Source organism: Corvus hawaiiensis, chromosome 1, assembly GCF_020740725.1.
Source record: "Corvus hawaiiensis isolate bCorHaw1 chromosome 1, bCorHaw1.pri.cur, whole genome shotgun sequence".
In the NCBI taxonomy this organism is placed as follows: Eukaryota; Metazoa; Chordata; class Aves; order Passeriformes; family Corvidae; genus Corvus; species Corvus hawaiiensis.
In genome coordinates, this window is record NC_063213.1 from 63,042,661 (window position 1) to 63,066,640 (window position 23,980).

The 23,980-nt window shown below is 44.0% G+C and overlaps 1 long non-coding RNA gene across 1 annotated transcript; it reads left to right on the plus strand.

The window, feature by feature from the left end:
• The first annotated feature begins 92 nt into the window (after positions 1-92).
• On the plus strand, positions 93-23,396 carry LOC125335230. The gene is made up of 3 exons (XR_007207387.1): positions 93-290; positions 1,467-1,549; positions 22,584-23,396. It is a non-coding gene; the product is annotated as an uncharacterized LOC125335230 (long non-coding RNA).
• Positions 23,397-23,980: the final 584 nt, after the last annotated feature.

A 23,980-nucleotide genomic window follows, 5' to 3' on the forward strand; every position in this document is an offset into this window, starting at 1 on the left:
TGCCCAGAAGAAAATGCCCTCTGTGAACTTTAAGTATTATTAAAATACTTCTTTTTCTCTTTTGCTTGCTGTCATTCAGGTGCTCAAACATACCCTGACTTTGCAGCCACAAGGTCATGGTTTTTAGTTGAGTAATCCAAAGAATTGATTTATTACTGAAGAAGTGAGGTTTGATGGATTTTTGATTTACATGAAGACAGAAAAGGAGTGGGAGGTGCAAGGCAGCTGCAGATTGGAGTACAAAGCAGAAACTCAAAAGAGCAAATGGGCCAAACCTTGCAATGGATTAGGTGAGCAATCACTTTATATGGATGATTTTAATAGTGCTGTGCTGCATAATTGCACCCCTTCCTCCCAAACAGCATAATACTGATTGTTTCTTGAACCTGCAGAATGATGCTCTGAGTGAGGAGAGATTTCAAGCATTTGCTTTTTGATGAGAGTACTTCAGATGAAGGGAGCATGATCAAAGGAGGGATCATGGCTTTTCTGGCATGTAGGCTACGGCTGGGCTGCCTTTTGAGCACAGTTCCAAGTTTGGGGTCATCCTCCAGTTCATCTTGCATCCAAACTGAGCACTAGCTTTGGATCAGCTTTATGACATGGTAGGAAAGAAACTTATCCTTGCACTGTGGATGGGCTGGGTTCAGGATAGGGCATTTCTTGAGATACACTCACGATGACTTGAATCCGCCAATGCCTGGCAAACACGAGGAAATATTCCCTGGCAGGTGGGTTGGCCAAGTTCTTTCCCGGGAAGGTTCCTGCTGCACAGCAAGGACGCTCCATGAGATACGGAGGAGGTTGAGCAGCAGGATCTTAACAATACAATTGCACAGTCATATTTTAGTGGCCTGCCCCCAGGTTTGTGTTACACAAGGCAGCGTTGACACGCCTTGAAGACTGTGACTTTCAAGTTAATTTTAATTCTGGAATACAGGTTTGAGGTTAGTCAAAATTTAGGGGCTTAATGAAGTGGGATGTGCAAGACAGCTGCAGAAATGAATGGATGAAATCCCCCGTGTTTTGCATTGGGTGGGATTCCAGTGGTCTCTCCTGACTTCACAGATCCCTGAATCACTTGCAATAAGCACTTTTTTTTAATGGACTTCACATTACTTTCTTGACATGAAAATCATCCCTGTACCTGTGCACTGCTTTAAAAAGCCTTCGTGCTTGCAGAGCCACCTCCTGCAAGCTCGTTCAGAAAGATTTGCCTGCCAGACTTGGGGGTCAGAGGGAGGTACTGGCATGCATACATCTGCATGTTGTATTTCCTAACTTCAAATTTCTCTTAAAAATTTATTTGCTCTTGCTTGGCCACAGGAGGCCAGTCAGGGGAGTCACTAACATTGGCAAGATCAATATGTAGATGAAATATTAATAAACATATGTTTTGTGTGGGCATGGTCCTGAATTTGTTCCTGCACATATTAAAGGATACTTTTGTCTTTTAAAAACCCTAGAGAGAAAAATCTTCTCACTTAGGGAAGCCATGGGGAAAGTGAGAGGAGAGAAGACTGATCATTTAATGAATGGGACTCATAAGGTAGGTTTGACTTCCACCATGCACCCTCTGTTGATTAATTAGTTTGTGCACAGCTTGTGTTTTTTTTAAGTGGGGACATGCACGGTGATTTGTAGACTTTTCAGGGTTTGTTCTTGAGGTGCTCAGGTGAAAAATAGATGATTTAGTGCAATAAAATTGTAGATTTGATTTCAGGGTATGGCTATAGGCTGACAAAAGACCAAGTTAACAGGCATTAAGAAAGTCCTTTCTTGAGATTGCAATTCTGTCCTTCCACCTGAAGGGCAGGCATAGCTGTGAGCACAGTCCCATCCACTGGCAAGGGGAAAAATGAGTCATCCCATTTACATGATGGCCAATAGCATTTCACTCTGTTGTGCAACAGGTTGGAAAAGGTGCTTGCAATCCCCTCCGTGTTCCTCCGTTGTGGGGTGAGATCTCCCTGAAACAAGGCAGTGGTTTTGCAGAGATCATATGATCTCCTCTGCAGTTGCTATTTTCTGCCTGTACTGTGGGGGTGCCTGGAGGGCTTGGATATAACTGGTTTGGGCTATAGGCATACCCACGAGTCAGTTCCTCCTTAAGGATTAGAACTGTTGTGCTGATCCTGCAGACACGAGACCTATCGCTTAAGCTACTTGATTATATGAATTATCTGAAGGACTACTGCTGAGCTTCGTGGCTTCTCAGCACCTTAGCTGCCCTAGTTTGAGCAAAGTCATCAGCATTTTGCAGGGGGATTCATATTTAATTTGGATTTTTTGATCTCCATAAGCGTAACAAGGAAGAAAAGGTTTCCTGAACTTCTGGCAGAACTCCTGCCTCTTTTTTTTTTTTTTTCCCCCCCCCCCTTCTTTAGCAACTTCATTTGTTTCTCTTTTTCCTTCTTCTTTTTCCCACCCCACCCAGCCTTAAAGAGTGCCGGGAAATTCTGTACTTACCCAGCTGTACTGTCTGAGGAAAGCCAAGGGTTTTTTTTTCCATGCATCAAAATTATAATAGTTTGAAATTACTTATTAACTCTCTGAGTTTCCCAGAGAGAAGACATCATATACTTAACTGATATGCCCCTTGTACTTAGACAAAAGGCCAAAGGTTAGGGCAAGTGGATACAGGTGACAACTTTATCCAAGTCCTTGAGGATTTCCCATTCACTAGGTCACAGTTTCATTCTTTTTTTTTCAAGTGAAAACAATTAACATGGCTCAAGTAAAATGGGTTAATTTATTTTCATTGCAACTCTCTTCCTGGTGCAAACTCTGCAGTCTGTGGACAAAGAAGATACAGTTGTTACTCAGATGGCTGTCTTGCCTCAAAACATGCAGTGATTACCTCAAATAGCTCACCTCAAACTGGGTCATTGCTTGAGAATGCGTATTATGAAATAGTTTTAGAACAAGTTGATTTATATGTTAGCAAATGGATCAAATAAACATTTCCTTGTGTCTAACCACTGCTGCTGTGTTGATGACAAAAATGTGTTATGGATGTTTCTGTGTCACTTCATAGCAGTGTGACTTTTTTCTTGCTACTATTACATGAAGTTCCAAAACACTGCCTTTCTGTGGGTTAGTACTCCTTTGCTCCACTAGCAAGGGAAAAATGTTTGTTTGAACTGGCAGGAAGCACTGTTATTTAATTTACTGTGCTTTTTGGTGGGCACATTATATGCTGTGGGCTATGGCAAGTGATTATTCCCTATATAATCCTGCAGCGTTCACAAGCATTTGCACCCACATCAGGATGGGGAAACCTTTATCAATAAAAACTATGACCTAGAACTAAGTATTACTGCATCTGGAGCTTCCAAAATGTCTGGGGAATGCTCAAGCAACAAAAAATGGTGCACCAAAATAGAATTCTGCATGAGAAAGCCTCCAGGCTGCAATAATATTTCCTCAGCCACCCTCACTGTTGGGCCCTTCCTGGCAGAGCTGGACCACATCCACAGGTCATGTTGACTTTGTCTGGATTGATGGTGTTTCAGCAGCTGTCCCCTGCTGCTTTCAGGAAGCTAGGTTTGGAGCCATTAGGTGAAACAGCCCTGTAAGATTAAGAACAAGTGCCAGTGCCTGGCATGAGCAGCGGTATGATTTTATGTCTGAAAGAGCAGCATCCAGGAACATGCATTGTGCCCATGCCCATGTCTGGGTGTGCCAAAGAACTCCACAGGAAGAAATGTGGATTTTGGGGGCAAATCTGGGGCAAATAGGTCTCCAGTTGCCTTGCTCTTCTAACCCCATAGAGACTTCCAGCTGATGTGGTGCGTAACTCCCAAGTCATTGTCTAGCCATTGCCTTATGACTGTACGGGTTCCTTGCTGGGATGAGATCTGTGCCCACCCTTGAGGCTCTAGTGGCAAAAAAGCTGTCCTCCCTAATGCATTGCTTGCTGTGTTGTGTAGGTTTCAGGAAAGTATCAGAAAAGAAATGGAAAAGGGGTCTGAATTTCCCCAGAACAGACAAATTAATAGAACCTGCTGAGCCTACAACCATGCATAAGAAATCTCTCCTTTTCTCCTGGGTTTGTTTATATCTCACCTGCACTTCACTGCCAGACTGGTGGGACTTAGAGCTGGGAAATAGTTTTTCAAGCAGCAAGTGTCAAGGAATGGTCTTCTCTCATCAAAAGGTCACTCCTCGAGTACAGATGTTTCACACACCTTTGGTTTGATACTAATTAATAATGTGGGTTTTTGAATAGTTGGATCCTAAGTGGCAAATACTTGGATCCAGGTGGTAACTGGTACAGATAGCAGAAAGTGAAAAACAACTGTGCTGCCTTTTTTTTCCTTGGGAACTTAAAAATTCCAATCTTGCTGCATTAAACTAAGTCATGCAGAAATGCTCCAGCTGTTCTTTGCACTGTGGAAGCCAAATTCAGCATTTTGATGGGTTTTTTCCTTTGTTTTTGAGAGACCAGTTGTGAAACTATTTGATGTCTTAGGTAACAAAATCATACCTGTACTCTCCTTCCAGTTATTTGGGTTTTCCTAGTCATTTAATTTAAGGTGGACTCCTGACAGGTCATTGTGTAAAATACCAAGTTCCCCAGGAGGTAAACTGGTCAGCCTTCTTTGTAAACTGGGATGTCCAGTAGCACTGGCAGACTTCTAGTCTTTTAGACTTCCTCTTCTTCTTTTTCACTGAATACTCTGATGGCAGCTGAACTCACAAGAATTTTGGTGAAAAGCAGCAGAACACACCAACAAATAATTCCTGTGGTATGCGTTCTGTTTGTAATAAGAGTTTTATTTGGTACAAAGTGTGGTGAACCCTTCTCAGCTCCCTGCATTTGCAGGAAGAGGCAACTCTTATTTTAATACTCCTAAGGAAGAATCCATTGAAGTATTTTTTTATTATTTTGTAAATTAGATGTGTCCTATTTTTCCTAGCAATTTTCAGTGTGAGAGTACTCTGAAATGTAGATCATAGTCATTATGATGTTTTAACAAAGGCTTATGTCTCTGCTTAACAGTGAGTTTCCTGCCCCTCACTTCCCTCTCAGTGCATACAGAAACAGCAACACTGAGTTTGGGAACACTTACTCCATAGTATTGATGCCTAGAGCAATGCTTATGCTGTGGTTTCTGGATGCATGATCAGGAGAACAGTACATGCTGTATGCAGCAGCTTTACCTGAGCAGCTCCAAGGATTGACCTGGACACTGGGTAACCTCATGCTTACATGCCACATGGGTCAGTCCCCTATCCCTCAAGTAGGCATGGACTTTCAGTGCTCAGTTCCTGCTGGTTTAATGGAGAAGAAAATTATCTGTGTCCATTATCAAATTATGTAGAGTCCTTTCCACAGGGCTTGTAATTTCAAAGTCATTCCTCTTGTTTCAGTGAAGCTATTTGAGGATTTCCAGGGTTACTAATAATTTAAATCTAAGCCTTTTTAACTTAAAAGTTAGTCAGCTCTCATAAGGCTCGGGCCAGGTGACTGGTGAAGGTCACAGCAAAGTGACAAGTGCAGCATTATCTAGCCTGTTATCAGTGACTGCACCAGGCACAGTTCAGTACCTGACCATATGACAGCACAGTAGCCGGTTTTGATCTTCATATTCTCGCTTTAATTGGGTGGCCTTTCTCATGTCTCTCCCTGCCTCTAGTCTTATTAACTCGTGAGCATGGAATGGACTGGCTGAGATATCAAAAGACTGGGTACTTAAGATGAACAAAACCATACAGCAGTGTATAGTAATTCAAAGAATATGGAAGAATTTGCTCTTTCTGATACCACCTGCATTGCGTGCCAAAGATTGTAATGGGAACAAAAATCTTACAATGTTCAGGAGGGGGAAAAAGCCTTTTTGTGGAAAAAAATTAAAGAAAAGGGCAACAGAAGTTATCTTGGGATGTGAGTGAAATGGAAACATTGGTCATGAACTGAGTGAATGAGGTGGATCTAATTACTGTGTAACAAAACAAAGGAAGATGGCTTAGCAGCCGTTTAAATTGCAGGTAATTAGCCCTACTGCAGTGCTATAGATTTGACTGTTGTAGGTAAATGTGGAAGACGTCAGTCCAGTCCTTTTTATGGGATTTGCCAGGATCAAAGAGATACTCATAGACAAATTCATCATATACTATTATCTCCAAATATGTGTTAATAATATTCTTAATCTTCACTGTATTTTCTCTTGGGCCTATATGCTGCATGAATATTTCTTGGCATGCCTACAGATCTCTAATTGTTTGTATATTTGGCTTGCCTTAGGCCTACTTTAAATGAAGGTATGCAAGAATCTTTGCTATGTATGGGATTATTTAAGTACCATTACTGTATCTGTGTGGTATTGTTTATCATGCGTCATACCATTCCAAAAAAAACGAAAACAAAGACAACCAAAGAAAATGCAGAAGAGGAATCATGTTGAGTTTTTGATCAACATGATATAGTGAGGAATCCAGTCAGTGATATTCAAAGGTGTTAGGGCTACCTCTGCACACTTAAAATTCTGTTGGTTGAACTAAACATTTATATTTTTTTCAGAGTTGCCTAAAAGGGTGTAGGGCTGTGCTTGCAACTCATCTAGAAATGCCCAAAGTAGCTCTAAGCTACCTTGTCTGATAGCACTAAGTTCAATGTGGACATAAGTCTTGCCTCTGACACTTGATAAATACACAAGGGACACTTTCTCTCAGCTGATCTTACTCCTTAGTCTGAACCAGACTGAGCTACTGTTTTGTTTTGCCTCCCTCAGCAGTCCTTCCTTTGGATCCCAGCATTATGCATGTTGCACAAAGCAGTGTTTTACGTGCATTGGAGGGCCCTAGGTGCCTCTGGGGATGGATAGCCAGCAACTTGAATGCACCTGCAGCAGTGCAGACTGAGCTGGGAGGCAGAGGCAGACAAAGATCAGGAAATTGGGCCCTCTAGACAGAAAAAGAAGTTATGAAATATGGTGCTATAAAAATTCTTCTGGGGGGGGGGTCCTCAAATGATTGGCATGTCTCTTTTGTGCTTTATGACATTTCTGGCATGACAGAGAATGGCAGTTCCATTTTTCAGTATTCAGGGTTATTTATTGTGTGTCATTGTCTTTGAGTTGGCTGTTCTAGACAGGTACTTTCATGTCATTTCCTTATTCCTGCATTGTTGCTCTGCCTTGCTCTTTCTGTGTGGAAAAAGAAGACAGGGTGACAAAAATGTGCTGGTGGTATTTGCCTGAGTGGAATACTACAGGAGCTGGCTTTCTCACAGAACACTTTTGCCTCTGTGGCACCAGTACTCGAAGCAGGGCAGCAGAGTATGCAGAACAGAGCCTGTAGAAATCTGTCTGATCATGGCTGACACGCTCTGATTCAGGAACAAGTGCAGATTATCAGGCTCAGTGCTGTACCAGTGGCACACAGAAATGTTTGGAAATGGTCCTAACAGTGTTAGTGTTAAGACTATGGCAAAAAAAGATACTGAGCTGCATGGATTTGCCCCATAGACTGTATGTGGCCCTCAGATCACTACCCGATCCCCCTAAATGAAGTCATACCATGGTTAGTGCCCCTGACTCAGTTCCTATTGTGTATTCTCTCTGATGGGTCAAGTTGGACAGAATTCCAAACTGTTCCAAGTGGTTTGAGTGCAGTGATGTGCTGAGTGGCCTGACCTCAGTCATGCTGAAGGGCATTTGTCTTCAGTTCTTCAGCATATAGGAGTCTCCAGCCCTAAAGCAATGGGCAGACTTCCCCAAAGCCAGGGAGGAAAGCTAGAAGAGTGGCTTCTTGCCATTTCTTTTTGGTCCGTTCAGGTTAAAAATCAGCTTTGCATGTGAAGAAAGAGAGGAGTTCTCTACTGGCTGCTTTTCAAGAGACTTGCAACTTTCTTCTCCTCACTTCTGCCAGCAGGGTGTTGTGGCTTCTTTTCCCTTTCACATACCCTTGCCCTATTACAGACCTACCCTGTCTCTAAAGATATCACAAAGAACTTGTCACATCCCTCTGCCCTGACCCCCATATCTTAACCCACTCTTCCTGTGCTCCCTCACTTGTTTTCCTCTTCTCTCTTTCCATTTCACCTCCTGTTAGGCAAAATCTGTGCTCTGTGGAACAGAGGCTGCGCGTGGGCTGAGAGAAGAGAAAGTATTTAGACACCTCTAAGCATAGTGTCTTCTTGAAAAATAGCCTAGTTATTCTGGTGAAGAAAGAGAAACAGATCTGATCCTTAGCCATCACCACGGAAGTCTGTGCTGCTGCCACACTTCAGGCAGTGCTCAGTTCCTGTAAGAGGAGCAGGTTTCTGGGGCCAGGATCCAAAGTGCTCCCCATGAGTCTCTGGGAGTGTCAGCAGATTCCTCAGTGAGCCAAGAGCGGGGCCTCTGTGCATGGCCGGGCTCGCTGACGGCACCTCTGAACTATGCGTAGGATTAGCTGCTGTCACACGTGCAGCCTTCCTGTAAACCCAGGGTGTTCAGCTCCGTCCACTCCCTCGGAGCCTCGCAAAGGACGGGGCTGTGGAGGCGTTGGATCCGCTGGAGGCTGGTGCAGCGCTCTGGCTAGCACGGTATCTCTGAGTGGGGAAAGAGAAGGGCAAGAGTTGTGAAAGAGGCTTTTTAACTTCATTACTTTCTTCCCATACCCTGTATCCTGTCTGTGGAGAGCGCTTAGCAGACTCATGGACCTGCACTGCCATGTGAGTTGAAAAAAAAGAAAAAGTGATGGAGAGTGAGAGAAAACCAAGGGAATCCATTAAAAAATGCCTCTGCTACCTCATTAATCTTTTGCAGCAAATAATATATGCAAAACTTGGGCTAGCAAAGTCTCCAAAGAATAACATTTTTTTTGGTGAGGTTTTAACAAATTAAAGAAGTAAATTAAGTCAATAGCACAGCAGGAAAGTGCTTGAAGCCTCCAGGATTTGTATATTTTACCATTGTTCTAAAAATAAACTGGGGGGGAGGGGGGAATTTAAAAGTCTTTCAGTTGAAAAATAATATTTGCTTTAAGTAGCTGTGTTTGGGTTTTGCTCCCACACAGTGCTTCACCACCTCCCCTGGCCCTGAGGCTGACTTTTGGAAAAAGAAGGTGGAAAATAGTAGAAGCAGAGGTTGCAAAGCCATGTGGTGAAGGGAGAGGCATGCTGGGCGTTAGCGGGAAGGATGTAAAGCAGAAATTAAAACCCTTGTGCCTCACCCCACTGCGACTGCTGAGACAAGGCATGTGTTAGAGATTAGCAATCAGCTTACTGGCACCCTTAGGCCCAAACCAGTGGGAAAATTTCTGGCAGCTTTGGTCAGTTTTGGAAGAGAAGTGGCTGGCACCCTCCTCTTGCTATACTGTAGGCTGGTCATTATTTTAATGATCAGAACAAGGCTTCCCAGGTTGCCAGAAATCAGAGGAGTTAAAGGCTGCCTTCTGATTTTCCTTTTCCATGCTCCCTTTTGTAATTTGCAGTAAAGTAACCAGAGTGAACAGCATTACGGCTCTGTCTTTTCTTCTCCCCTTAAACTGACCACTTCCCCTCTCATCCCAGCTGCAACCTACTAAGGGAGGCTTCCACTGCCTCTCCTCCCTGGGCTACCTCCACTTCCCATCTCTTGCTTGCTGTCATTTTTTCCAGCTCCACCCAGGCCTTGCCTCACTCTCTAGCCTATCCCAGAATTGGAAAAACTGCTTTTTGATCTATTATAATTTTTATCAATGATCTGCAGGCAAACAGCATTCTGGAGAGAGGTGTAAATGATGGGTAGGTGCCCTAGCTTCCTGCTAAAGATTATCACTAGAAGAGAGATTTAATGAATTTCTCCTACTCCCACCATTGCTCATGCTGAAGCTGAGAGCATTCACATTAAAAAAGAAATTAATTAAAGGATGGCCTCAGAGTTGCAAAGGCAAGGCTGTTGTTTTCTAGTAGGTAACCTGCAACTTGACTGGAATTGCCCTGCTACTCACATAAATTTCTCAGTAGTGGGAATTATGTAGGTACATGAACAGTATAAGGAAACACTGTTATTCTGCATAGCTTTTTGTTGATGACTTCTGGCACTTGTCCTTCTAACCTCAGTTGCTATCCTTCTAGCATTGTCTCAAGGGACTTGGCTACTGATTTTATGCAGATGACCTGTGCATGGGGCAATCCCACGTGCACAGCAGGAATACACACATATGCACACACTCACATGTGCACGTGCATAACACTTTCAAGTCAGCAAATGCCAGAACTCCAGCTACCCCTGGTATCTTCCATTAGTCCCTGTGGGAATGTTTCTCTGTCATAGCATTTAATTACGTATGCTTCTGCTATTTTCCCCCCTTTCATCCCTGCCTTGTTTCGTGCACAGAATGGGCTGTGCTCAATTACTGAGCAGCAACTCAATATTTAGTTTTCCCCTTACTGTTTAGTGTGTGGCATCTACCCTTATTTATGGTACAACATTCAAGTCCTTCTCTGATGACAAAATGGTTAATTCCTTCGTGAGCTGTTCTATGTCCTCATCATTGCATGTGTATCTGTGGCTACACAAGTGCTTTATGGTGGAACTTGTTCTGATACTTGTTCCCAGCCCCCGATGGTGCCCACTTACTGCCTTCATTCTTGAGATGGTTTTAGAGTAGAAAAATATGCCAGGCAAAGCTGTGTAATTTGCTGTAAAGGGAGGTAGCTGTTTTGTTTTTCTGCTAGTGCATGTTCTGTTTTGTTAGGAAAGCTGTGGGTGAACAGCAAGGTGTTTTATTCTGCCTGCCTCTGTTCTGAAGAGAGGGGAAAGCTACCCCTTCTCAAAATGCCATGGGGAGGGGAGAAGAGCTTTTACAGAGGGCAGTGTGGGGCATCCTATTCTACCTGACACATACCCCCCAAACTGGAGCAGAGCTCTTTGGAAACTCCCAAGCACGGCACTAGGCCATGACATCCCCACGTGGCCCTCATAGAGGTTCTCCTGGGAGCCAGCAGGAATGGTTCAGGACTGAGCTGAGCACTGAAAACTGTTGGATTTAGGGAAGGTTTGGGAGCTCCTTAGCATGTGAATACACAATAGCTGGGAAGATGAGGTGGGGAAGGAGTGGTGAGCACTGTTGGGGTTTGTTTTCTGTTCTAAGATTTGTGTACTCTTTGTTTGCAGTTGCCTGAACTCACATCTGTGCAGATCCTAATCCCTTGGCATGCTTGGGCTGCTCACATTAAGGAAAAGGTGTGAGAAGACCTCTTCAGATTGCTGGCCAGCTTAAGATGCAGTTGCAAATGCAACCAGTTTGGCAGCAGCTGGATTTCTTTTTCCACATCTGCCTGCATTGGACACTGCTAAATCTTAGTTGCAGTCCTGGATCTGGGGCTCTGTAGAAAGCTTCTGGCTCTCGCTGATTACTGTGCTGACTCCTGAGTATTTTGGGAAGGTAGGCTCTTCATGGTGTTGGCATTTTCCCCTGAGAAGAAAGGGAACACATTTGGTTCCTGCAGGGCTGCAACAGCAACCATGGCCTGTAAGGAAGACCCGAGACATTGTATGGTATTGGATTTAAATGACTAAGAAGGATAATGCTTGCTGGGCTGAGGATGACAAAGAATAATCCCTCTTTTTCTGCAGATAGCTAGTCAGCAAAGTGTTAAAAGTGTTGCTGGTTGGATGGGACTGAGGCTAGATCAGTATTTAGCATAAGCCCCTCGCAGGCTGTGGAGAAGGTCTTTGAGACAGCAATGGATGGTTGTAAGTGTGGGCTTATGTGTGAGGATGACTGAAACTAGTGAGGAGGATTCCAGGTGCTAACTGAAGGAGAATAAATGTTCTCCCATCTATAATGTTTTGATGAGGTTCTCCTTTCCATCACCTTAGGAGAATGTTTTGTGTTTGAAAGGCCAGCAGGTGTATCCAATCTAAGACATTGTTGGAGGTACATGACCTGATCCAGGTTGTCCTGAGCAGGTGACTAGACAAAGATGTTCCTGAAATGTGGGAGCCACCCTTTAGCAGCCATCATTTAAAACATGGGGAAACATATTTACATGAGTGATGTCTCAATTCCACCACTGTGGGAAAAAATAAATACTTACTCATTGCCCCAGCTGCTGTGGTGTGTGGCCCAGGCTTGGCAGGAACTGTGGTTCAGTCTCCTCTGAATTGCCAGCTCTCTAAGCAAACTCTGTGTTATTGAAATGGAAGAATCTGCTTTCCACTGGGATTTAAAGCAATTTGTGCTGAGTGCTGGGAGTTTTCAAGCTACCAGATTTTGAAATTGTCTTTGTTAAAACAGGAAGGAAGGGGATCCTACAGCATAGAGACTTTGAGTCAGTGGTCTGGATTTACTCATCATGGGGATAGAGGGGAGATCTGCAAGTGGTTTCAATATGCAGACAGCAATGTTTGTCAAGGTAGGGACAGAGATGCCGGGAGACTGCCCTGTAGCACTCACCATGTGAGCAGAGAGCAGTTGTGTTGTCGCGTGTTCCCCTCATCACTCTGATGGCTGATTCCAGCCTTGAGTACCAAAAATCTGTAGCAACAGGTTTCTGGCCTTAGAGGGAGAAGGGGTAGGAGGTGGGCTTGAAAGAGGTTTATAAGGTTATGTCACACTAGAAAACTAATGTTTGCTTTTGTTTCCTGAACAGTGTATACCAGCTTAGGACAGGTTCTCTAGAAGAGACCATAGGATGCATGTGGGAAGACAGGCTGTACTGAAACTGAGAAATGCTTTATGGCCAGCAAGCTTAGAAAAAGGTTTAAATTTTTGTTAAAAGAGGACAGCTTGGAAATTGGGTCTGGTTCTGAACCAGAGCTTAAGCTCTGTAAAGGGCATACATGGGGTTAAAAAGGGTTGGTCTATGTGAAGGATCTATCTAGCCTTGGATTTGAGGCTGATTTCTGTGATAAGAACCATCTTTAATGTAAAGCTGAAAAGATATTATAAAGATGAAAAAGTTGGAAATAAAAGAAGCCTGGCCAAATTTTTTATTTACATGGGCCATGTAAATCTGTCTCTTGAGCTGTAGTCACTGATCTATTTTTACTTTCTTTGCTTCCCAGAGGCAAAAGTGACAGCTCTATACCAAAAAGGCCAGTTTTCCCAGCACTTACCAAAACCAGCATGAGTTCCTTAATGGCCAATGTCACAGAAATTGCGTGTGTAAAATTTTAGAGAGAATTTTGTAAGCACCGATGTTGTGGAGAGAAAGGGCCCAACTAAACCCCAGGCTCTAGATAAGTTTGGATCTTTATCTACACTTGATATCATGTTATTGTGATCTAGGTTCCTCTCTGCTTGATGTCTTTCCAAGATTCCCCTGTATTCATTTTATCCTTGACAGGCTAGTGAACATCTACAGGCACTGTATCAAAAGGTTTGGAAAGGCAACAGCTGAACATAATCTTCAGATAAATGCAACATACCATGGCCACATAAAAACAGTCTCTCTCATGAACAGAAAAGTGAGGCCTATAGCTCCGAAAAGCTTTTGATTTAGATTTCTCCCTAGAGAGTGGTGAAGATCAAGTTATCACAGCTGTGATCCTGTAACACAGGGCGCTGGGCTGTGGAAACTCTCAGGTGCATATCTGAAGCTTGGCAACTCACAGGATTTTGAAGCTTGTGTCAGGAATGCCCTGATGGGTGGTATGCTGCTAGGGCTTCATGACTTGAGCCTTCCCCAGATTAGCCAAAAGAGAAGAAATGGGCTGCATATTCCACCCCTGATGCAGTATAAGCATAGAAACAAATGTATCTATCTCTGCAGGGCCACATTCAGATGCACATGTTGGTTCCTCAGTGCCAGATCCTGCTATGAACTCTAGCTCTGCATGCTGTTAGAAATGGCAGAAGGAGACAGATATCTGTAACTCTACACATGCACAGGATTTTATCTTTTTTTGACCTGCAGCATATGGTGGTGTTTGCTTAACCCATAGAAAACTCACATACCCATACATGATGTGACATGTATTTTCCTCACAGAATGCAAACCATGGTTTTGAACTGAGCTGTATTTGTTCCCAGATTGTCTCCTTTTCTGCTGCATAGTTAGGAAGGTATGTTTGGTATTTCTGTTCTTTTTTTTTTCTTTTCCCCCCTTTTTTAAAAACAATCCCCTAGAAAACACATAAATAATTTGGAACACATACTTTATGTCAACTGTTTCAATTATTTTATCTCTATAGAGAGGGCAGAGGCAAACTCAATTCAAACAAGCAAGGGGAGGAAGATGCATTGCAAAGTGATGGCTGGGGTTATGCACAGATGCATTTTTGACTGGTAAGCCCAGCTCAGAAATGTGATACCTGCGTTTTAATGCTTGGGTACTGTGAGTTGCTGAGTGCACATAAAGAAAGTTGGGAGCACTCTGACTGCATCTGTGCAGTCACTATTTGTCCGTGACTTTGGGTCAGGACAGGCTTCCAGATGCTCAGAAGTCCCACGCAAGTATGCTGTAACAAGAGACTCCATTGGAAGGTGCTACATTTCTTGGCATTTCCTAAGAATTCAGCCCCTTATAAAATATGAAGTTTGGGTCACTTTTTGTAAGGGGCAAGCCAAGTCCAGGCTCCTGAAGTCAGATGGAAGTGCTCTGTTGAATTAAAAAAGGAGGTGGGTTGGACCCATAAGACACATCTGCATCTTCCATGCAGATGTGGCCATTTCATTTGCTTTTCCATCTCATGGATTCTTGACTGATTAGCTGCTGAGAGAACTCCTGAAAGTTACTTTAGTTTTCAGCACACCTTACATACTCCCTATAGTTCATGTTAGAGCCCTCATCCATTTATACGGAGATGTTCCCTCAGGCCCCACTTGTGGAAGGTATCTTTTCAGCTTTATACCGGCTAGCGCTTGTATTTCAATGCCTTAGAAAGCCTCGAGCAGCCTTGAGAGGTAGCACGGGCAATCTAGCACTTTAGTAGCTCTAAAATCGGTACCTGAATCAGCTGCAAAGCAAATACCATCAGCAGAAGCAAAGAGGGAGAAATATAGCTCCCTGCTCGCTCAATTCCCTGCAGTTAGAAGCCTTCAAATGAGACAGACGACCAGAGATGTTTACAGGAAGGTAGCTGAGCTGAGAGAGGGCGTTTGCCTCCCCTCGACCATCTTTTATTCGGAGAAGGGGAAAGGGGATGACTGGGGGCGGACCCGGGGTGAGCGGCCAATCACACACTGCTGAAGAGTCTGAGTTACATTTGGCTTTGCCCGCGCTTGGAACAAAGGAACTCGGAGCACATGTCTTTGGGAGGGGGGATGGGAAGCTCAAAACAGGCAGCAACAATTCCCTATTTTTTTTTCTTTAAAGCTGGGTTGTAACTCTTAGTAACTTAAAAGTGCATAGAACAGTAACAAAACAATAGTGCAAAATATAATTGTAATCTATCGTCCCTACAACTCGACAGTACCTAGGATGCCTTTAAACTAGTTCCCCAGTCAAAACTCAGGGGTTTAGTCAGGACATCTATGGTATGGAGTATCAGGACAAAGATTTACAAAATACAGTGCAAAAACCTGAGTGCAAAACAGTGCAACTTAACTTAAGGGATTAACATAAAGATCTGCAGTAGGGGGTTTACATGAAGGTGCAAAATCAGGATTCTTTTTACGGCGTCTCTTCCAGGAGGCAGTTTTAACCTCCTTAACTTTTGAGGAAGTGACATAAGGTTTTACCCACTTCCCTGGGATCCATCTCAGTCCTTGAGGGGTAGATACACTGGCATACCCACGTCCCCAAGTCACAAGTTTGTACGGTCCTTGGATTTTTTGAGTCTCTGGGTCCCGGATCAGGACTTCTGGATTTTCCTGCAGTTTCTGTCTCCTGGTGTTCTGGAAATGACGATAGATGGGAGGGTTTGGATCCTCAAAGGTGCCATTCAGGAAGTTTATGGTAAACAGTGCTTTGCTGAGTCTGAGGACAGGTGAGTTGAGTTTGGTGGTCCCTGATTGTTGTAGCAGCATTCGCTTGAGGGTTTGATGGGCACGTTCAACAATGCCTTGTCCAGTTGGGGAGTGAGGAATACCTGTAACATGTCGAAATCCCCACTGCTGACGAAAGTTTTTAAACTCCTGGGAGGTGTAGGCAGGTCCATTATCAGTTTTTATCTCCTCAGGTATACCGAGCACAGCAAAAGCTTGGACAAGATGTTTTTCAACGTCCTTAGCCTTTTCACCTGCATGTGCAGAGGCATACATAGCACCAGAGAAGGTATCAATAGAAACATGAACGTATTTTAATCTCCCAAATTCAGGGAAATGTGTGACGTCCATTTGCCACACTTCACCACTATTAATGCCTCTGGGATTGACCCCCATGCCCAGTGATGGAAGCTGTAGTTTCTGGCAGTTGGGACACGTTGCCACTATTGCTTTTGCCTGTGTCCGCGACAGATGGAACATGCAGATAAGAGCGGGAATATTTTGATGGTACATGGCATGGCTCAATTTTGCTTGTTCAAAAACTTGGGGGAGCTTTGGTAAGTTGGCTGATAGAACTATGTCTGCTGGCATAGCCAGAGCATCAGCTCTACGATTACCCTCTGCAATAAATCCTGGCAGGTTTGTATGTGACCTCACATGCATGACAAAATAGGGATGCTCTCTGTGGGAAACCAGATAAATTAATTTTGAGAGTAAATCATAAATTTTCTTGTTTGAGATTTCTTTTAGGAGAGCATGCTCAGCTCTAACAGTTACTCCAGCTACACATGCTGAGTCTGTGACCAAATTAAAGGGCTCTTTGAACCTCTCAAATGCTCTAACAACAGCTGCTAATTCAGCTACTTGTGGTGATCCCTGGATTACCTCGATGTCAGATTCCCACTTTTGCGTCTTTGGATTTTTCCATGTGACCACGGACTTTTTACTTTTTCCTGAGGCATCAGTAAAAACGGTAATCGCATCGAGGGGTTTTCTACTTTGAATCTCTCGAGGGATGAAAGAGAATGGCAGATTAAACATGTCATGTTTTGGGTAATGATTTGAGATTTGGCCTGAGTAACTATCTAATGCAAATTGTAAATTTATATTATTTTGGAGCAGGTGATCTAATGCGTCAGTTGTTACAGGTAAATAGATGCATGCAAAGTCACATCCTGCCAGGGTGCGGAGCCTTGCTCTACCCTTCATGATAATTTTTGCCATTAGTTCTTGTGGCTGTGTGATGGTTTTAGGAGGTTGGAGTGGAAGGAATACCCATTCAATTATGATGAGGGGTTCCTTCTGCTCTTTGTCCCACTGAAATATGAGGCCATGAAAGCGTGGTACCTTCCCTAGAATGACAAGCTTAAAGGGTAGGGAGGGCTGATACCTGTGTGCTTGTCTGGTGGAAATGAGCTCTTGTATCTTTTTGAGAGACTGCCTTGCCTCTTCTGTCAGGGATCTAGGGGATGCTGGACCGCCTTCCCCTTTTACTAGGTTTGCAATAGGAGCTACATCCTCTGTGGTGAGTCCTAACCAGGACCTTAAATACTTCAGTGTCCCACAGATCTGTTGCACTTCCTCTAATGTTTTTGGGTTATTATTAATGGTGACAGGTGTTGGGGTGATAGAGGTTTCTGTGATTTTGAGTCCGAGGTATTTCCAAGGGCTTGTTCTCTGCATTTTTTCAGGTTGTAATTCAAAGCCCTTGGCCTCTAGGGCCTCAACCACCATGTTAAGTGTCTGCTCGAGATACTGATTATTGGGAGCACACACCAGCACATCATCCATGTAATGCAGGATGATGGCTTTCTCTGCTTTGGCACGGATGGGAGATAGAATTTTAGCAATATACTCTTGGCAGAGAGTTGGGGAATTTTTCATACCTTGGGGAAGCACAAGCCAATGATAACGTTCCATGGGAGTTTCATGATTAAGAGATGGTACAGAAAATGCAAATCGAGGGGCATCTGCAGGGTGGAGTGGAATATGAAAGAAGCAATCTTTGATGTCAAGAACAGCTAAATGCCAATGTTGTGGGAGCATTGAGGGTGACGGCATACCTGGTTGAAGGGGTCCCATGTCTTCAATAACCTTATTAACTTCTCTAAGATCTTGGAGTAGCCTATATTTGTTCTTTCCCGGTTTTTGTATTACAAACACGGGTGTGTTCCATGGGCTGTTAGTTGGAACTATATTTCCTTTAGCCAATTGTTCAGCTACTAATGTTTTGAGTGCCTCTAAGTTTTCTTTTTTTAACGACCACTGGTTAACCCACACGGGTTCATCTGTTTTCCAAGTTAATTTATGTGGATGGCACTCTGCTTCAGTGGCCTGCAAGGGAAAATTTTGATGTCTAGGGGTGATATCAATTTTTGTTCCCCACTGAGACATGGCATCCCTTCCCCACAGGGTGAATTTGGTGTCTAGGACATACGGACGAAGTGTCGCTATTTGTCCTTCAGGACCTTCAATTTGGATGGTGTGTTTGGACTGCTTTGCAATTTGGGTACCTCCAATCCCTTGTATGATGCCCTGAGATTGCAATTCCCATTGCGTAGGCCACTTATCAAATGGAATGACAGACACATCAGCACCTGTGTCTAACATTCCCATGATACTGATTTTATGTGATTTGTAACGAAGCTTACATTCTATTACAGGTTTGTCATTTCCCAAAACCTCAGTCCAACAGATGGCTGGGATATGACCATCTGTGGGCAGGTATTTGGGCAGTGGAAAGGCCTGTGCAATGACTTGACCTTTAGGCATAAAGTACGGTGGATATATACATTGTACCATTAGGTTAGAACACCCGTTCTGATCCATTTTCATGAGTGTGGGTGTAACCTCTATCCCAGCAGGTGTTTCCCGAGTGTCCCCAATAACAAAAAGGCATGTAAATTCTGGCATGTGGTCCACATTCTGGAATGAAATGGGTATTACAGTCTGTTTGTTGTTGTTGAAATGGTGTGCTTTATCACAGGTTACCTTAAACCTGAGTCCAGAAGTCCAAGTTGCTTTGTCTGCAGCCCTATTTATGTCTGAACGCGGAGCTGTTAGGACGCGTTGAGTCGCTAGTTTCCCTGCTGTTGACCTGGGGAAACAGTCTTTGGAGAGTTTTTATCAGCAGTTATAATTGCTCTGCAATTGCGAGCTACATGTCCCTTTTTCTGACAACGATAGCATACAAAGTTACCGCGCGATTGAGTTTCTCCTGTACCTGTAACATTCTCCACAACCTCCCCAACCATCCCCACTTTTTTCAAAAAGGGAGCAGCTGTGTTCAGCTGCACCTTCTTCGTACAGACTTCGAGGATGGATTCAACAGTAGGAGGAGGATACAGCGGGAGAGTGAGAATGACTTGTTTGCAAGCATCATTCGTATTAACTTGGAGAAGTTCGAGTAGGAGTGCTTGTTGGAGGTCAGGATTAGGGACCTGGGAAGAGACAGCTTCGTACAAACGGTTATAAAAGTGAATAATATTTTCATTTGGCGATTGCTTGATGGTGGTATAATGAGAATTAGGAGTTTGAGATGGTAATAATGTTAAGGCCTTTTCAGCAGCACGTGTGATTTCAGTAAGAACTGGACGAGGGATAAGCATTGCTTGTTTTTGAGGATTCGCCATATTATTGTCACCAGATAAAAGGTCTAATGTGATATAATTGTTTTCAAAATCCAGGTAATTATCTGGAGTTTGCCACAAAATTTTCAATAAATCAGATAAAATTATTTTCCATTGCTTTTTCCACACCATAAAATCACCAGGTGTGAGAAGAGTTTGCATTAATGTAAGTAAATCATGAGGTACAAGTAAGTGAGTTGCAAAAGTAGCACTTAAAAGGCTCTTAAAATAATTACTATGCATTCCAAACTCCTTAATTGCCTTGCACAAATCCTTAATATCAGAATAAGAAAGGGGTTTCCAGTCAGGGTTAGCTCCATTGCTAGTACAAGAGAGTGTAGTAGAAGCAGTTGGAGTTACTTCCTGGTAGGCATGGGTTCTCGGATTCAGAGGGGCAGTCACAGGACTGTGGGAACCTGGGGCGGGACAATGGGAAGCAGGGAGTGGAGGGGCAGGGGCGGGGAGTGGAGGCGGGGACACGGCCGGAGGAGGGGAGGGGTCGGGGGCGGGGTTGTGGGAAGCAGGGGCGGCACTTGAGCCATGGGCGGGAACAGAGGGAGGGGTGAAACACGACGCTGTGGGGGCGGGGTCAGGGGCGGGGTCAGGGTGTGACGCAGGAGTGGGAGGGGATGGGGACAAGAAGGGATTTGTGGGATGGGGGAGAAAGGGATTGTGGGAGGTGTAGTTTGGAGAGGAAGGACCATTGCGTCCGCCATTACTGGAGACAAACAAACTGGGAGAAAAGCGGTTGGGGGGAGGGGTTTTTTCCCGGGCTGCGAGCACATGGCAATGGCTGTCCCTGGGAACAAAGAGATCAGGGGAGAAGGGGTTTTTACGCGCACTTGAAACATGAGGGCTAGAAACTGGGGACAAAGGAGTGGAGAAAAGGGGTTGGGAAGGTCCTGGGATGGGCTCCGGATTCCCATCCAAGGCAGGGTGCTGAGGAAACACGGGTGAGCCAGGAGGACGATAGCTCTCCTGTGCTGAGAAGCAGTCTGCTCTAGCTGTGTTTTCCAGCGTAGGGGAAGAGGGGTCCGGGACACAGGGGTTGGAAGAGGGTATGAGGGGATTAACAGGGGGGTTTTGCAGTGGCTTTTCATGTACTGCCTTTTTCTCCGGCAAAGTATAACTTAGTAACAGGAGAGGAAAGAATTTTGAAACTGTTTCATCTCCTGCACGCCTCAGAGAGGAGAGTTTTCTCCCCACCTTATCCCAAAATTCAGCAGATCTTATGTCTTCGGAGGTCAGATTAGGAAAGTACTGAAAAAGCCATTGTACAAAAGATTGAACTAGATTTTTAGGGTATTTATGCCCAGTTAAAGAAAGGTAACTTTGAACTTGGTGGTATATTTCTCTATGGTGTGCAGAAACTTCAGATCCCATTATGAATGCACACGAAACCTCAACCCCTTACTCACGAAAAAGGAGGAAAAAAAAAGAGAAAGTTTACACCGGCACCAGCTTAAGACAGGAGCCCCTAAACCAGCAGGGAAATACTCACCAGAATTCTGGATTTATCACAGGAAAGCAGGTCCGGAGAAAAAAAAAACGCGAGAAGGGTCTTCTGCTCACCAGCCGTTCCCTCGCCACGTGGCGTGGGGGAGGGCACAGGCTGAGGCTCTGGGCTCGATGTTACACAAAAAGTAACACCTCGCCACACAGAGCTGGCACAGCAGGACGTGCAGAGCTAACTCCAGCAGACACAGCTGCCAGGACACCCTGAAAGTCTCTCAGAACCGGAGTTCAGAGATAGCACGCTGGGCGCCAAATGTGGAAGGTATCTTTTCAGCTTTATACCGGCTAGCGCTTGTATTTCAATGCCTTAGAAAGCCTCGAGCAGCCTTGAGAGGTAGCACGGGCAATCTAGCACTTTAGTAGCTCTAAAATCGGTACCTGAATCAGCTGCAAAGCAAATACCATCAGCAGAAGCAAAGAGGGAGAAATATAGCTCCCTGCTCGCTCAATTCCCTGCAGTTAGAAGCCTTCAAATGAGACAGACGACCAGAGATGTTTACAGGAAGGTAGCTGAGCTGAGAGAGGGCGTTTGCCTCCCCTCGACCATCTTTTATTCGGAGAAGGGGAAAGGGGATGACTGGGGGCGGACCCGGGGTGAGCGGCCAATCACACACTGCTGAAGAGTCTGAGTTACATTTGGCTTTGCCCGCGCTTGGAACAAAGGAACTCGGAGCACATGTCTTTGGGAGGGGGGATGGGAAGCTCAAAACAGGCAGCAACACCCACTGACTGTGCTTCAGCATTGCTGAGAGAGCCTGTCCTTAGTCCTTTGTAGCTTCTTGGTTTACTCTGATAACTTCATAAGCCATATAATTTTGTATATCTTCTGACACAGTAGACTTAAACCCATTTCTATTTTACCATGGTGGTAATAAATGTCACCACTACTTGTCTACCACTCAAGTCCTGATATGCACTGCAAAGCTAAAGACAGCAAAACAAACTCAGTAATACCCTAGGCTGTCGTGTCCACAGCATACAATGCAGCAGGGCAACTCCATCTTTCGAAAGACCCATTACTGAGGATTATTTATCAGCCCTTTCTCAAAAACCTATTTGAAGGACGAGTCACAGTGTTGCTGTGAATATCCTGTCCCAGTACCTCATTTCTCTGCAGTTAGATTTCCCCTCATGTCCAACACCATTGTCTTTGATGTAAATCTTGTTCCCTCCTCAGTGGCCACAGAGGCAATCAGTAACAACCTTTTATGTACCAGATACATGGGGAACCCTGTAACATAGATGCTTCTGCTGTGGTTACGTGGAACCAGAATTTTAGGGGCCTTTCTCTGCCATGTATTTTACATCTGTCCTCAGAGAAGTCTGTTAATCTCTATATTTTGATACCCCAAAGGGGTGCTGTGAGGGTACATTCCTTGGTGTTTCCAGAGGCACTCAGATACTGCACTGACAGAGGCTACATAGGTGAACAGAGAGAGAGAGCATGCATACGTTTATTAATCTGGTAAAGGACTGATATTTAACTCAGCAATGCTCCCAAACAGAAGTAATTATCAGCATGTCTCTTATCTCTGGAATTTTGTTTTCTGCTGTCCTACTTTGCTTATTGGTTTGTGATTTGTTTTGCAGCTTCCTGGAAAGGAGAGTTTTAAGAACAAGAACAGAAAAATAGTCTGGTAAAAGTTGTAACTGGCTCTGCCTGTCTGTGCTATGACAGCCAACAATATCACCTGCTGATGATTTACAGATTCCTGGGAGATGCGTTGCTGAGTCTCAAAGAACTGGAACAAGAACAACTCGCTCAAATTGCTTCCCGTGGAACAGCATAATGTATCCACCCGCTTCATGCTCTCCTAATTTAGGACATGTGCATGTGTAATGATGAACTGGCCAACTGATTGTGTTGCTGTAAATCTCGTTCCCCACCTTACAAAACACCCCTGACTGACCCCTTTTTCATGATAGCTCAGTGCAGCATTTCCAGTTCACTTATTGAGAGGGAGAAAAGTCGCACTAGCCACTTGCAAAAGCACTTCTCCAGAGAGAAAAATGCAACATTTTGTTGTTTTTATTTCATTGGGCAGCCTTTTCAAGTTCTGTGACCCACTTTTGCTTCTCTTTAAGTTGTGACCAGTATTTATTTATCCCTTTTTGAACACAATAACTTAATTAAGAAACTAATCAGCAGTGTTGAACTGATCTTTCAACTCACCCCTATCACTGAAGGAAATTTATGAATGCATAATACAAGAAAGGTCCTATTATCTAAAAAGCTTTCTAATAAAAGCATTTGGCATCTAAAAAGTAAGACTGGAAATTCTGCACTAAATTTATAACGTAAATATGTGAACATTATTTCCAGAGTCTGAAATGTATCCCAGCTGAATCTAAAAAGCTTGTCTGTATTATTTATTAGAATAAAATTGTTATCATTTTAAAGGATTTCCAAAGTGAATTGTGTATTTTGGAGTCTGAAGGACAGATTGTAAATGTACCTGTGTAATAGAGAGAAGTTGAGTGGTCTGGGCTGCCTCTTCAGTCAGTGGAGAGAGGTTGGCATGTTCCATTTTCTTAGGCACTTATCTTTGGATGGAAATTTATTGGCTGATCATCTCAGCAGGGCATTAACAGGATGTCTGTAGTTAGTCATTATCATCATCTGTTATTTCCAGTTCCCTTGGCTTCAGACCAAGAGAATAATTCTGAATGCTACCTGGGGTGGAGGCACCTTGGGCAGAAAGTGACCAGATCCCAAAAGGAGAGGCCCCTCTTTGCACTCTTGCTCAACCCTGGGAACTGAGCTGCTGCTGCTTGTCTAACAGGACGGATTCAATAGGACTTTCTCCTCTCCTCCAGCCATGTTCTGAGTGAATGTCAGCACTAGACAGCCTATTTCATAAGTCCCAAATGCCTTCTGGGGTAGGATGGCTCCAAGATGTTTGGCCCAAGTAGCCAAAACAGTTATATTTCTGGACATGCTCAGCAGAAGAATTCAAGGTGCCTCGGTAAGTGCTCTGGAGGAGAAC